General features: G+C 26.2%; 1 pseudogene across 1 annotated transcript in view; it reads right to left on the reverse strand.

Moving 5' to 3' along the window:
• Positions 1-16,309, reverse strand: part of LOC147803238 (voltage-dependent calcium channel subunit alpha-2/delta-3-like) — a 57,379-nt pseudogene that overhangs the window by 20,945 nt on the left and 20,125 nt on the right. Inside the window, exons 3-10 of the transcript XR_015428864.1 lie at positions 12,020-12,221; positions 8,945-9,075; positions 8,099-8,162; positions 6,413-6,562; positions 5,890-5,965; positions 4,877-4,966; positions 946-1,059; positions 757-835 (exon numbers count right to left, since the gene is read on the reverse strand). The product of XR_015428864.1 is annotated as a voltage-dependent calcium channel subunit alpha-2/delta-3-like (transcript). The remainder of the gene's footprint in view (positions 1-756; positions 836-945; positions 1,060-4,876; positions 4,967-5,889; positions 5,966-6,412; positions 6,563-8,098; positions 8,163-8,944; positions 9,076-12,019; positions 12,222-16,309) is intronic.

Raw genomic sequence — 16,309 nt, forward strand, 5'->3', positions numbered from 1 at the left:
AATTGGGAAGAGGAATAAAATAGGGAGCAGTCAGTTTTGATTAAATTACTGCTGACATTTATCAGATATGACATGAAATTAGAAGTAGGTATTCATCATTTTATTCAGAGATGAATGAAAGAGAGTGCAGACTATTTCTCTGTCAATAGTAATTATTCGAAATATTTATCATAAAAGTTTTAATTTTTACATCATCAATATTACTTTGTAGTTTTTTGTTCTTTAAAGATTTATTTTCAGTAAAATCATCTGATAATGCCTTTTTTTTAGCAATTATTTAAGCAGATTTCGCATCAAGTTTAAAATAATATAACTCTCCCTTTCTGTTAAATGGCACTGTAGAATAAAACTGAGATTTAGTCAGTTGGACAAAATCAAGTAGTACAAAAGGCTATAAGTTACATGCTAGACCAAGTTAAAATCATAGGAAGGTTAGATACAGAGTCCCAAATGTAAATAATGGACACATGAAGCTTGTACCAATGCAGAGAAGTAGGATTAAAGTTTTATTTATGATTTCTGTTAGGTCAGTTACACATAATTTAATAAAAGTTACAAACATATGAAATTCATAATTACTTATGTTCCTCAATTTTCAAGTTTTTTGCTTAGCAGTGTACAAGGTGATTGTGTAAAAATTTAATACTATAATCAAGCATAATTTCAATGCAAACCTGATGTTATTTGACTAGGTTGGATAAAACCAAGTACTAACATAGTTCAAAAAAAAAATTTATAAAAAAAAAGAAGACAAACCTTTATTTGCACAGGCCATCCAATTTACTTCATGTGATTCAGTAACTTCCTTACCAATTAGGTATGTAAATACTCTGACCTATAAATTAGTAGAAAAATTAAGCAAGATTGCTTCCATTTAATAAAATTATAAAAAAAAAATTATATTTAAGATGATAACTGCTGTCTTATAATGACAAGAAAACTTACAGGTAAATTTGGGTAATTGTAACTCCTAAATATGTCTTCAAATGTATTAGGAGCTCCATCGGTAATTATCATAATGGCTTGATTACATTGAGTACCCAATCCAGATCGATTGTACTGCAACAATAAAGTAAAATTTATTTTTAATTTTGATTGAAAACAATTGAAAAACAAAAATATTTTGATGATGATAAAATATCCGTTCCTGTTAACAATACCAAAGTTGATGCAAAAATACATTAAAAAAATAGTGCATTCCTGGAGTCAAATTTTTTGTAATGTAAAGTAAATTAGATATCATGATACATGTGAAGTTGCTAGCAATTATTCAATAATCATAAAATTCGCACAAAACAAATTCAAAGCCATAATACCATTATTTACAACATCCAAATCCACTCTGTTAATGCAAGGCTGCTAATGATTAATATCTAATCTTACTATGGCCTCTCACATTATACGTACAAAACAATAAACATATTTTTCTTTTCCACACAAAAACAGTCCAAACACTCAGTAAATACACTTCTCTTCACAACATGAACATATCAATTAAGTTAAATTTCTAAATATGGTTGCTCCTATTCTTTTGTTGTCAAGGCGACTATAATAAGTTTTTTAGTGCTGAAATTTAATATATTATGTAACATACATGATTAGATTTCTTAGTAGTGCCTTATGGATCACTGGAGTTGAGGTGTTACAGTGGATTAAATTTAGGTAAAGAGAAAGCTTGTAAACAGACGGTTACAATTAAGTTGTTTTGGTAGAACAGATCCTTAACACAAGGAAACATTTGGAGAAAGTAAACAGGTTTCGCTAACTTATTAATTATTTTCTATATTATTTGATTGCAGATTTCACAGCTTTGGGGAAAAACATGTTAAATATTTTGAAAACACTCAAATTTCTGTAATTATGTGGTTTGTAAAAAAACAAAATATAGAATATTATTTTCTAAATGATTAAATTATATCATTAAAAAAAGATGTCTAATAAACAGATTCTTGATATTTTTGTATATTTCAAATCCAATTCCTCCAAATTCCACAAACTACCATTTTTCCTAATAGCATGGTCATTTCATCAGAAACAATAGTACGCAATATACTAAAACAACTTCCGAATTGATTGTTTTAAACACCATCTAGGCATTTTAGTCAGCTTCGAATAAAATCTTCTCTCAACTGTAAAATTTTCCAAGTATAGTATAAAAAAAAAAATTTCAAAACTTTTTTTGAAATTCTAAATTTTAAATACTGATCTCTATGCTCACATATTCACAAGATTTTTTTTAGTCAAATTCAAAAACATTTAGTTATTGTGGAATGAGTCTTAAGTTTATTCTTTAAAAAAAAAAAAACTTTTAATGTTTAAGAAATCTAAATATACAACACATTTTAGTTTTTAAGCTCAAATATGTATATAAGTTCAAAAACAAAGTTTAGAGTGAAAATGTCAGAACAAAATATCGATGAATAAAATATATTTAAAATTTGGAATATATTTGAAAACTATAATTGTTAGATTGAGGTTTTCATAACAATTCCAAGAAACTTAAACATTGCATTTCATAAATGACTTATTATTATTATTTTTAAATTAGATGACTAAAATTTGTCTTATATTTATGACTAGGAGGCTTCGCCCCCTGCTCGCTGGCGCTCGCCAACCCCCGGAACTGCTTTCGTAGTTCATTTCGGATTGCTTCGCAATCCAATGCTCGCTCATTGGATACGTTCTTAACGTCTAGCTTTTGCATACTTTTTTTAATACTGAAGTTTCGAAAACTTTTCACTGTAGAAAGTTCTAAACCTGTACATTTCAATATTATTTTAAAAATCCAAGCAGTTCACATATTTTTCTTAATCACACTATTCTAAATTTCAGTTGTTGAGAAAAGTAACTGTTGTAAGTTTTGTTTCAAAGTCTTTCCCACCAGAGGGCTAAAGCCATGTGTTGTAAAACAATATGAAATAGTAGTCTGCCACTGAACGCCGGATGTAAAGCATCGGCTTTGATGAAGATAATTTTGTATTTTTAATTCTCTGAAGGGCGCCACCCTATTAATATGGAATTTGTGAAATAAATGTAGATATTTTTGATTGTTGATGAAGCCCATCATTTTGTGTTTTCATCAGTGTTCAGAAGCAGAACAACTATAAGTTTTTTATTTTATCACAAAAATATAAAATGTATAAAAAACAAAGAAAAGAATAAGAAAATGAGTATAGTCATAGAAAAAGTTAAAATTATAATATAGTATTTGTCAGTAAAAATAAAACTTTTTGTTTAAGTCATTTCTAACAATTCAATTCTAAAGTATAAATTAAGGTAGTATTGTTAAGTTGAAACACAATATTTTTAGTTTTGATGTCAACAATACAATTCAATTTTTAACAAAAACGATTGCTTCCATTGTTAAATTCAATGTCAACAATTCAAATTTTTCTGAGGCAACTCTTAACCTTTAAATATTACTTTTTTATGTACATTTCTAAACGTCAGTATTCAACCACAAAACAACTTAAAGTCCTCAAATTTAGCATGAGGTTGTAAAATGTAATGAAAGAGGGTCATAGCAATAATGAAAGTAGAAGTAAAGTTAGTATTGCAAAATTAAAACAATATTTTTAATCAATGAGCCAAGTTCTTCAAGAAGCAGTTGTAGAAGTAGGTTGTTTATTTAAAACTTTATAGAATTTCTTTAAAAACACAATTGTTAATTTGGGCATTTGGCGATACAACACTTATAGAATTGAAGGATTTGTTACGTCAAGCGCTCAGGTATCATAATTTTGATCTAGTTGTGCTTCTATGTCATTTTGATTTATGTTGCTAAGTTAACTTTCAAAAAATTCTATGGCTGGCAACAGCATTTTTATTTTTTAACTTGTTTATTTTTATTTCTTTTAGAATTCGTTATTTTTTTAGCGAAATGTTTTTTAACCTAACAGAATTATGAAGAAAATAGATATATGAAGAAAATAAAGTAAATATTTAAGCGTTGTGAAAAGAAATTTATTTAGTTGTACAAAGTACTTCAGCCAAAATTTGGGAGCCACGTAAGAGAATTATATATATTAGATCAGAAACACATCATTAAAAGGCAGAATGCTTTGGTGTTTTCAAAACGTAAACAAAATAAAGCAAACGTTGCAACCAGCGGAAAAGAAATACAGCCAAAATTTGGGAGCCACGTAAGAGAATTATATATAATAGATTATATAAGTAATATTTTTAGAGATAAAAAATTTTTTTGTTGATAAATTAAAAACCACAGGGACAACTTTTTATCACCGTGAAAATTTGAGAATAAAGTTTCTCATGATACACTATTTTGCATGGCATTAATTTCACGATTTCTAGCAGTGAGAAACTAGTTTGATAGGAATTAAACTATGTCTTATGTTGATTGGAGTTTAGAATTGACAGTTAAAAGGGATAGATGAAATTTTAGTCATATATATTTGTGAACGGAGAATGTTAGGCTGTTAGGTTAAAACAAGGAGAATTAAATGGACAAAAAAGATAAAACAGAGAATGAAATAATACTATTGAGGCTAAAAGATACACTAATTTTTAAAATATCAATTTTCATAAATTTCCATCAAACTTTTTAGAGGTTTTTGTAAAAGTAATATGAGTTACATATTTATTGTTCTGATCAGAAGAAAACACACAGAAAATATGCTAAAAATTTCAGGAAAAATATCACTTATTATATCACAGTATTATAAAATTGAAATATTTTATCACTTATTCATTATAGAATTGATAGATTCACAACCATTGAAAACAGATATTTCATGTTTATATCTGTTTTCAGAGGGAAAAAAATTACAAATCAATCACTGCACAAAATATTAGTTTCAATGATAATTTCAGCAAGCAAATGATAATATTATTTAATTTTAAAACATATGAAACTTACTTTTTGGAGAACTTCAAAGGCTGTTATCAAGCTCAATGTAAAATTTGCTATATTTGCTGTCTCCATTTTTTTCATATGCTTCATAAATTTCTAAAAAGTATGATATTTAAAATTATGGTATGTATCACAAAAAATAAATACATAAATATTGTTTAACTTCATGACATAACATGCATTAAGAGAAAACCAATTTGAAAGAAAAATTTAAGACTAAATTTTTGTTCTTCAAAAAAGTGACACATGGCTTATTGTTATGAATTTAATTAAAAAAAATTCTTCTTCATAACATTTTTAAATGAAGAAATTGAACAGTTGAGCACTCAAATGATCAAGAATTTCAAAGCAATCACAATCCCAAAAAATATTCAACTAAGATTGAGATGTGAATTGTAGTTTAGTTGAGAAGTCCCAGCCATCCAATTAATTAACAGCAAATTACTACTATCTTATCTTACACAGACAGCTAAGACTATCTTCATAGACAGGATAGTTTTAGTTAAAATAGGATAATTTATAAATATAAGGTAACAATATGCTAAATTATACAACTGATTGAATTGTACAATAGAAAATATGTTAAATAGAGAAAAAAAGTAGAGAATATAGTGGTGTTTTAGTTAGAAATGCTCTCTGAATATTTGGTTTGAAATTTTGATTTTAAATTCATATATCAAACACCGCATTTTATTTATTTAATTGTGTATAAAGATTTGAAATAAGTTAAATCAGATAAATGAATAAGCTGTGGAATAAAAATTACATTATACATTGAATTTTAATGAAAGATAGATCCAAATATCTTTCATGAAACAGAAATTTATAAGAACTTCTGCTAAAGCAAAAAACTTTTTTTTGACGTGCTAAAAAATTGACTAATGAAATGATAAATACATAAAATGTGAACAGTTAAAAAACATACAAACAGTTTCGAAACATTATTCATTAAAAAAAATAGACAGATTTATAATTGAAATATACAAATAAATTTCATGTAAATAATTTAACTCTCATACTCGTATATTTTCTTCATTTGCTTGGACCAAAGCATTTTCAAAGCAAGGAACAACAGGAGTGACTTCGTCCGAAAACAAGGGATGAACATAGTTATCATTCATTATAATCAAAACTTTAGGAACAATTCTTATTTTTCTTAATTTTCTAGTTTGCATAATGAAAATAATTTAAACAATAAAGATAAATTTATGAACCGATAGCAATAACAGAAAATAGTAGACAAGTTTAAAATTGACAATATAAGTAACAAGCACTTATTTTTTAAAGCATAATAGACATTTATGATAATAGAATAAATGCTTCAAATATCGCAGAAAATGATAAAAATAAATTTAGACAAATGAGCAAAAACTTATAAAGCATTTTTGGAATCTTTATATATTTTTAGTCACAGTAATTATTCTAGATGATCCATTACTTATCATTAGTACATTTTTGGATTAAAAGTTATTAACAAAGATTAAATGAAATCTAGAAATAAACTTTTTAATAATTCTAATTAATATACAAAGTTGTCTTACACCAAGAATAGTGACAAAACCATCTTCTGTTAATGTTAAAAGAATATCAGCCACAACATTCCTTGCTATTTCTTTTCTAATTCCTGTCATAGATCCACTACTATCAACAAGTATAACTATGTCTTTTGCTGAGACTGCAGCTTTTACATACCTGAAAATACAAAGTAAATATATCAGAAAACAGAGGATACAGTTAACTTGAATATATATATATATACATAAGAGACAAATAAAAGAAAAGAGAAAGTTTGAAAGAAAAATTAAGATTTTATTAACTGTGAATAAGCTGCAAGTACATAGAACCCATAATGTAGGTTAAAAACACAAAGAGAACAAGGAAACAAACAAAAAAAGGGAGAATTTTAAGGAAAAAAAGAAAAAACTATTGTAAATTAAAAAAAGTAAAAATTATTGAAAATTAAAAAAGTAAATTTAAATTTAACAATAAAAAGATATAATCTAGCAATAAGCTCAAACAATTATAGCTGCAAACCTAGTGCTTTCTAATATTACATTAATATAACAAAAACAAAATATATCAATACAATAGCATAAAAAAAGGCAGTGTGAGAGGCTGATTCACAAACAAAATTTATATATATACACACATTTATATAAATGCACAAAATATTTTTAATTAACACTATCTTACTTATTTAAAGTTATTTACTTTTAAATAGCGAAAAGCAATAGATATCTGCATGAAGGTAAAGAAACTTAATCTTTAAAACAAAGACAGATAACATACGTTAAATGTGAATCAAACTGATATTAAGTCGGTTGCAAACTAAAACTGAAAAATTTAAGTTGGCACTCCCTGTAAGATACATTTGCATGTGTGTTGCATATGAGGAATTGCTAATGCATTTGAGGAAAACTTCCTAAATTTTACACATTTTGATCTGCAATCTAAATAGTTATACTTGAAATATTAGGTTTCTTCCAATTATACATATATATATCAGTTTCATGAAAAAAATAGAAAATTGTGGTCGACGAATACCTTATTACAATCTACAGTTTTGTAAACCTTTTCATTTTTTTCACGAACTAATGCATTTCTCTTATAGTTAGTTGCAATAGGGTAATTTCACGATATACAAATATCAGATTTGAGGATTTTAAAACCATACAGCTCAGTTTAGAAAAAAAAGCAGTTTGAGTAATTTTTGTTAAATCAATTCTTAGTATCATTTATATTTACTACAATCTATAGTATCTTTCATAAGTTTAAAAAAAAACAAAACAAAAACCAGACGTTACGATATGTAAAAACTGTAAAAGCCATGTTTTAATTCTTTTTTTTAAAAAAAATTACATTTCTAAAGGTTAGTAAATATTAGTAGAACTGCTTGATTTTATTAAACTAGGTTAAAGTTTTATACATCTGAAGACTGCAAAGATATAAAGGATGGTATTGCCCTATATTAATATTCATATATAGTGCTATACTAATATGCTTCATGGAAGGAATGATGACTATGTCCCATCCATGAAGCATAATACTAAAGGTTGAAACATGGGAAATGTAAAATAACTTATAATGATGCTATGAGAATAATTAAATAAAGTAACACCATTATTAAGTGACATTATTTAATTTTTGTCACCACTTATTAAAATTAAGACCTCTGGGAACCCTGTAAAAATACATATTTAGATTTCTCATCAAAATTTTAAAGCTCACCAAGAGCGAGTTCGGCAATCATAAATGTCTGGCTTTTCCCTGCCTTCTTTCACCCAAGTAGTGGCTGTAAAAATGAAGAAAAAATTTTGAAACTGAAGATAGCTTAAAAATAGTAACAATAATTAATTGCCTAACAAAATGGAAAAATTTATGATTTTTTTAAATTTTTTATATTGCAGAGATTGGATCTGAAATAAAGATAAATTAAAACAGTATTACTCAAAAGCTAGTTAACTAATATAAAGCACTTATTAATTACATTTGAGTATAATTAATTTAAAATAATTTGTATAAAAGAAACACAAAAAAATTAGATAATTTAAAAAACATGAAGTGACATTATTAGATATAAGTTATCAGAGACTAATATGGTCAATTTTACAAGTTTACTATTTCCATTTTTAAACTAGGAATACATCAATTATAACTATAGTTAAATGCTTCTGCACTTAAAAAAAAGTATCCAACAAAATAATTTGTCATGGTCTTCTGAATTGATGACAGTTGCAGTTTCAGCATTTATCTAATCAACAATAGCTAATTGCAGCTATTTTTTAATGCAAAATCAATATAATATGATAGTAGTAAAATATTTAGGGACAATTTTAGGGGAAATTTACTTTTTAATCACATATACACACACATATGAAAAAAAAATTAATACCAATAAGAGAAGGGAATTGTTTTGCTTTACACACAATAGTTATTTTAAAGTCTAAGTTTATTGCTAGGTTTTAAATCATATTTTCAGAAACCTAACTGGCTAAAAGTTAACATTACATATTTTCCCCCCCAACAAGAATAAGTCTTATTTATTAAAAAAAATGACCATAAATTTTTCCTTACCAGGAAATGTGCATAAAAAACCAGTATTACTCCCAAAATATTGCAAATTAAGGAATGGATCAACGGCAAGATTATTTCGAAATGCAGGAGTGAGATATTCTGACCATTTATGGAGTTGAGAACCTTGGGATCTAAATATGAAAATAGCAATGTAAAAAAAATATCCACTAAAAAAAAAAAATAGTTCTAACTACTATGAATAAAATAGATAAATAAAAAATTCCAAAAGAAGGAGCTTTTGCGAAGCTTTAAAAATAGTTAAAACATTCTTCAAAAATCAAATAAATTGAAAAAGACACAGCTTAAAAAAAAAGAGATAATTTTGTTTAATAAAATAAAAATTACAAACTAATCAAGAAGTAACATTTTAATATTTATGGCTATTCAAATCCAACCATTTGAAGATAACTAAGTGAAAGTGGAAATTTGCAGATTATAACAAAAGAAATAATAAAGTATTTTTTTACATTTACTATTTATTATAGAGTCATAGGACAAAAATGTTTCTTAAGTTAATCAGGTTTTGATAAAAACTTGGTTATAATTTTTTATTCCTTAGGTAGTAAATTAGTAGAAAAAGATTTTGTGAAAATTTAATTAGGGTATAAAGAAAATAAGGCAGAAATATACAGCCCGTTGTACCCAAGAAGACAGATGAAAGTTAAATCATGGTATGAATAAATAATTTTAAAGGAAGTTTAAAAGTTTTTTATTTTTTAATTTATAAATACCAATAAAGTACCACTTTAATTGGAGGTAGAAGTTTTCAAGTAAGTAACGAATTACGACAAAAGTAATCTCTCTACCACCATTTGAAGATTATTGAAAGTTAAATTATAGTAGAGCACAGGTAGCTTAGTTTAAATGATTTTAAATTCAAAAGTACCAGTAACATACCATTACAATTGGTAGCAAAATTTTTTGAGTAAGTTCAATTGGTAAATAAATACAATATGACAACAGTCTTTACTATAACAAGAATAAGCTAATTGAAAGTCAAAAGACGTTTAATTAAAGTCATTTAATTAAAGTAGTGATTATGTAAAAACTAAGGATGTAATGAATAGTGATTTGGCAGAATACTAAATGCTCGGGCAAAAATATTGGCCAAATACCGAATATTCGACGCCCAAATAGTAACCTTTTTTTAAAATTATTAATAAATGATAGTTTTTATACATAAATAAGTTTGTACCCGTGTAGTAAATGGTGACTGATGCACGTTAAATCTGTCGAGTCTCAAAGTTCTCCATGTTCCCATAACAAATCAATACCTCTGGGGGTACTGATCCAGGAGTTTCCTTGTCTTCTGGATTGGTTCAAAATTACAAGGCTACAGAGTTGAACATTAGTAGTCGTAAACCCATTAAATTGGGTCGGCTGTTCAACGACGGTTATAAAATAAAATATTTAGCCGTATTATTAGTATGGGGTAAAGGAAAAAAAACTTCAATAAAAATGCTTAAGATAATAAAGATAATTAGATATTAAAATAATTAAAAACATTTAAGATAAAAAAAACTATCTAACAGCTATTAAAAAAACTAAAATTGCAAAGTTGAAAAAAAAATAGAAAAAAAATATTGTCTTCATTTTTAAAACAAAATTTTAATGCTAAAAATAATATTTTCCAGAAAAAATTATCTGTAACACATTGAAAGAGAAAAAAACTGTATCAGAAACGTTTTTAAAAAAGCACCAGTATCATAAAAACGCCCATATAAAAAAAGGTTATAGAAAAAAGCGAAACCGAAAAAATAAAATTCGATGATTTCTCAAAGAAAAATCGATGACTTTTTGAAAGAAAATTTTAAAGCTAAGCATCTCAGTTTTCCAATTACCTTATTTTCAAGAAAAAATGAAGTTTAAAAGACTAATAGAAATACTCTTAATTGTCGTGCCATAATAAAAACAAAAATATTTTTGAAAAAGCTAGATAGAAGTCAAAACAAAAATTTTTCTAATTTTTGAATGAAAGATTTAATACTAAAAATCTCGATTCAACTTTTTTACAAAAAAGTGACCATAAAAGAATAACGTTCATTAGAGATGCTCTTTAAAAAATGCTGTAATAATAAAAACGACGATAAAAATGAAAGTTAGCAAAAGAGAAGCAGAAATGTTTTTTCTTCTTAATTCTGAAATATAACTTTAACGTTGAGAATAATAGTTTTCCATGTCATTGGTTATCTGTCTTATTGTACAGGAAAAAAGTGACAATAAAAGAATTAAGTCTATTGGAAATGCACTGTTAAAATGCTCTGCTATAGTTAATACAGAAAAAAAAGACAAAAATGAAAAATTAAGAAAAAGTTTTCAATTTTTAAGACACAAAATTTTTAAAACACAGCAAAACTGATTTCCCTGAATGTAAACAAATAAATAAATAAAAAAAAAAAATCTGCATTACAAAGCTCATGGTTCAGTATAAAGTAATCTAGTTGCGATTCTTCACATTTCGTTTTTCCATATGTCTTTCAGAACATTTACTAACTAATTAACTTAATTTGAACTTACAAATATGTGTAAAAATATCTTTAAATAATGTTTAGTAAAAAATTCGATTTCAGATAATTCTTTATTAAATCTATTCAAATTAACCTTCCTCTTCCAAAAAGAAACAAACCATTTATTGAGAAATAAATTTCTAGATAATACTTTGCCGAATATTTGGCAATGCCAACCGAATATTACGCAAAAGGATCGAAATTCTCCCATATCCGTTAATTACATCCTTAGTAAAAACTAAAACCAAAGGAAGATAAAAGAAATGATAATAAGCTGGAAGAAAGCTTTGTGCCAATGAGGATAGTTTAGCAAAATGACATTCCAGTCACAAAAGTTGTTTGAAAATAAATAGTCTTCCAATGGTGGACAGGCAGTAAAATCTGTTTATATCTAAGAAATAAAAATTATTATTAATGATTTTTACTTCTTTAATATAAGTTACATGTTTTTTATTTATAATTAGTTACATGTAAAATGAAGTAGAGATGACTACAATATTATGTGTAGGAAAAACAACAACATTTATTTAAAAAACTTCAGTTAAAAAATGCGGAATGTTTATATTACCTTTATCATAAACATTTGTAGGTACATGAACAGAGCTATGTTTAAAATTTACAGGAGAATTAGCAAAACTTCTGTGCGGTTTCATATCTAGATCTCTAATACTCTTTTTGGGCTTTCTTTTAGTTACTACATCATTAGAATCAATTTCATTATTTTCTACTTCAACCTCTTTCTCTTCCATTCGAGCATTATAATATTCATGCTGAAATGACAAAAATTTATTTTATTGTATATGGTTTGTTTTTTATTTAACAAACTTAAGAAAGCATCATTAAACAGAATGTGTGGAAAAACAACATTTGAACCCTTCATAAATGCTGTGTTTAGCTCTCGAATTTGATTTCTTTTTTTCTTCTTAAATTTTATCAAACTAATCACATATGTTAACAGGAAAATAAAGTAAAAATATCAGGTAGATAAAGTCAAATTAAAAAAAAAAAAAAATCTTAACTCAAAATTCCCTCAAACATGTAAATCAGCTGCTAAAAATTAACTTGTAAATCTCAAAACATTTAGAGAACAAGCTTTGCAAAGGCCGATAAAAGATAGGAGGGATATATTTTTTTTACTGCAAAACAGAGACATTCCTAAGTCGAAATAAAAGTTTGTTAAAAGAGATATATGCTTGATAAATAACATCTTTAAATTGAATTTAATGTTAAATAAAGCAACACTTTTTTTAAATGTAGAATAACAATGCTTAAATAATATTAATGAAAATAAAAAGAGATAGAAACATTTAAGAAACATACAATAAATGTTTTAAAATAAAACAAAGAAGCTTTTTCATTTCAGGAAGCACAAATAAAGATTTATCTATTAAAATATCCATAAGCATCATAATACATACATATGACAATGCAAGAAATATTTTTTATTTAACATTTTTGTTCCAAATGTGCATGGTATAAAAATTAAGCTCCTTATAACCGATATTTTAATTACATAATAAAGACACAAGGACTTTAATATAAAAAGTACCATCAATTTTCTACCAATGCCTTTAGGCATTTCCGATCTAATCTTTAAATCCTTTCAAGATAAAAATATTAGCCCACTCAGCTTATTTTTTTTTTTTTTTTCAATTAAATATATATATTTTTCTAATGTAAAATCATTCTAATTTTTCTAAAAGCTTTTAAAATGATAAAAAAAAAATACTTAGCAGTTTTAATGCTTAAAATGCCATAAAAGGGAGTTTAAAATTTTTTAATAAATTTAAATTGGTCTTTTAAAAGTATATAGGAGATAAAATAATGGTAAGTCAGCTGAAAATTAACATTTATTTTATTTTATTTAACTAACTTCTTAACATGTTTTTTTTTCATAAAGTTTTCAAAGAATTTATAATAATGTGCTTAAGTTTGAAACAAGATACAAAGAAGCCTAATCCAAGAATCTAAAACCAAAGTGACTGGGGAAATAAACTTGAGAAAATCATCATTTCCTTTTTTAAAAAGAAGTTTTTAAGATTCAGAAAATACTTTTTTAATTTCAATTAAATATTTTTTTTAAAGTAAAATCATTCTAATTTCTCTAAAAGCTTTTAAAATGATAAAAAAAAAAATACTTAGCAGTTTTAATGCTTAAAATGCCATAAAAGGGAGTTTAAAATTTTTTAATAAATTTAAATTGGTCTTTTAAAAGTATATAGGAGATAAAATAATGGTAAGTCAGCTGAAAATTAACATTTATTTTATTTTATTTTATTTAACTAACTTCTTAACATGTTTTTTTTTCATAAAGTTTTCAAAGAATTTATAATAATGTGCTTAAGTTTGAAACAAGATACAAAGAAGCCTAATCCAAGAATCTAAAACCAAAGTGACTGGGGAAATAAACTTGAGAAAATCATCATTTCCTTTTTTAAAAAGAAGTTTTTAAGATTCAGAAAATACTTTTTTAATTTCAATTAAATATTTTTTTTAAAGTAAAATCATTCTAATTTCTCTAAAAGCTTTTAAAATGATTAAAAAAAAAATACTTAGCAGTTTTAATGCTTAAAATGCCATAAAAGGGAGTTTAAAATTTTTTAATAAATTTAAATTGGTCATTTAAAAGTATATAGGAGATAAAATAATGATAAGTCAGCTGAAAATTAACATTTAAACTTTATAATCAGTTTTTATTTTATTTAAAGTTAGTGAACATTAACTTCTTAACATGTTTTTTTTTTATAAGTTTTTCAATGAATTTATAATAATGTGCTTAAGTTTAAAACAAGAAACAAGAAAGAAGCCTAATAAACATTCGAAATAATCATGGAACAATAATGAAAAATGTAACTATTACTAACTTGAATGATCTAAAGTTGAATGAACTACAGCAATAATAAATATTATATTAGAAAATTACAAACTTGTAAATATTTTATAAAACTTTTATATTATCGTCTAAGCTATTTGAAATAGTCAATTTAATATTGTACTAATTTAATATAAATAGAACTTTCTTTTTCATGTAACTAAAATAAAGGACATAATATCTTTTCAGGATTGATAGTATTATAATAGCTTACTTTTCCTTTAAAGTGTTAAATTTTCATAAGAAAGTAAAATACTCCAAATTTTACACAAATTTATTCTTAATGATCTAAGTACATATTAAATACAAGTGAAAAATAATTGTAATTCTGTAAACTGTAAACATATACAGTGGTGGCCAAAAGTGTGGACACTTTTTGAAAGTTTCATGTTTTTCAACTTTGTGTGCTTGTAGAATATATTAATTTTCACTTAAATGCAAACGTTTATATATCAAATTGAAGGTAATTTAATGTAGAATTCAATAATAAATACAGTATTGCAATATCTGTATTACAAAAAAAGTTATGCAACAAATAGTCAGATCTATTTTAGATTTGCATTTTTTTAAAGTGATACTTACACAATCAATACTTAGTAGGATAACCCTTATTTTTTAAGACAGCTTCACATCGTCTTTTTATCGAGTGAACGAGTGTTTGGAGTTCATCTTTCGTAATCACATGGTGCCAAGAATCAATAATAGCTTCAATAAGTTGTCTTTTATTGGATGGACGTTTTTTTCGTACAAAAATTTTCGAACGTCTACACAAATTTTCAATTGGATTGAGATCAGGGCTGTTTCCCGGCCATGGTAATATATCTATGCCTTTATTTTGAAAGCATGCTTTGCATACTTTTGCTGTGTGGCATGGAGCTGAATCCTGCTGAAAAATAAATGGTGCGTTGTAGGGGAAGAGATCCCTGATGGAAGGTATCAATTTTGGTTTCAGGACAGTTTCGATGTATTTCTTGGCATTCAGGCTGCCATAACAGGCCGAAAAAAATGCACAAGTGCTACTACCGATAAAAAAATTAAATGGCTATGCCTTCCAGATAGAAAAATGTCATCAGATGCCATTAGATGTGAAATGAATGTAGCTGGTATAGCAGTAAGTTCAAGAACAATAAAAAGAAGGATATCAGGATTTGGACTACAAGCTAGAATTCCAAGGAAAAAACCATATTTAAGTCAAAAGCAACGCAAAAAACGAGTTAAGTCGGCAAAAGAACACATTAAATGGTCAGAAAATCAATGGAAGCAAGTAATCTGGAGTAATGAGAGTAAAATATCGCTCTCTGGAAGTGATGGTAGAAAATACGTGTGACGTAGAGTAGGTTAAGCGCTTCATCATGATTGCATTGAAGCAACTACAAAAAATCCAACAAATGTCATGATTTGGGCATGTATGTCTGCAGATGGTGTGGGCCAAATTCAAGTGATTGATGGCATCCTGAATGCCAAAAAATACATCGAAACTGCCCTGAAACCAAAATTGATACCTTCAAACAGGGATCTCTTCCCCAACAACGCACCATTTATTTTTCAGCAGGATTCAGCTCCATGCCACACAGCAAAAGTATGCAAAGCATGCTTTCAAAATAAAGGCATAGATATATTATCATGGCCCGAAAACAGCTCTGATCTCAATAAAATTGAAAATTTGTGGCGACGTTTGAAAATTCTTGTACGAAAAAAACGCCCATCCAATAAAAGACAACTTATTGAATCTATAATTGATTCTTGGCACCATGTGATTACGAAAGATGAACTCCAAACACTCGTTCACTCGATGAAAAAACGCTGTGAAGCTGTCTTAAAAAATGAGGGTTATCCTACTAAGTATTGATTGTGTAAGTATCACTTTAAAAAAAATGCAAATCTAAGATAGATCTGACTATTTGTTGCATAACCTTTTTTGTAATACAGGTATTGCAATACTGTATTTATTATTAAATTCTACATTAAATTACCTTCAATTTGATA

Source organism: Parasteatoda tepidariorum, chromosome 9, assembly GCF_982258835.1.
Source record: "Parasteatoda tepidariorum strain Cologne lab strain chromosome 9, Ptep-v5.0, whole genome shotgun sequence".
NCBI classification, from domain to species: domain Eukaryota; kingdom Metazoa; phylum Arthropoda; class Arachnida; order Araneae; family Theridiidae; genus Parasteatoda; species Parasteatoda tepidariorum.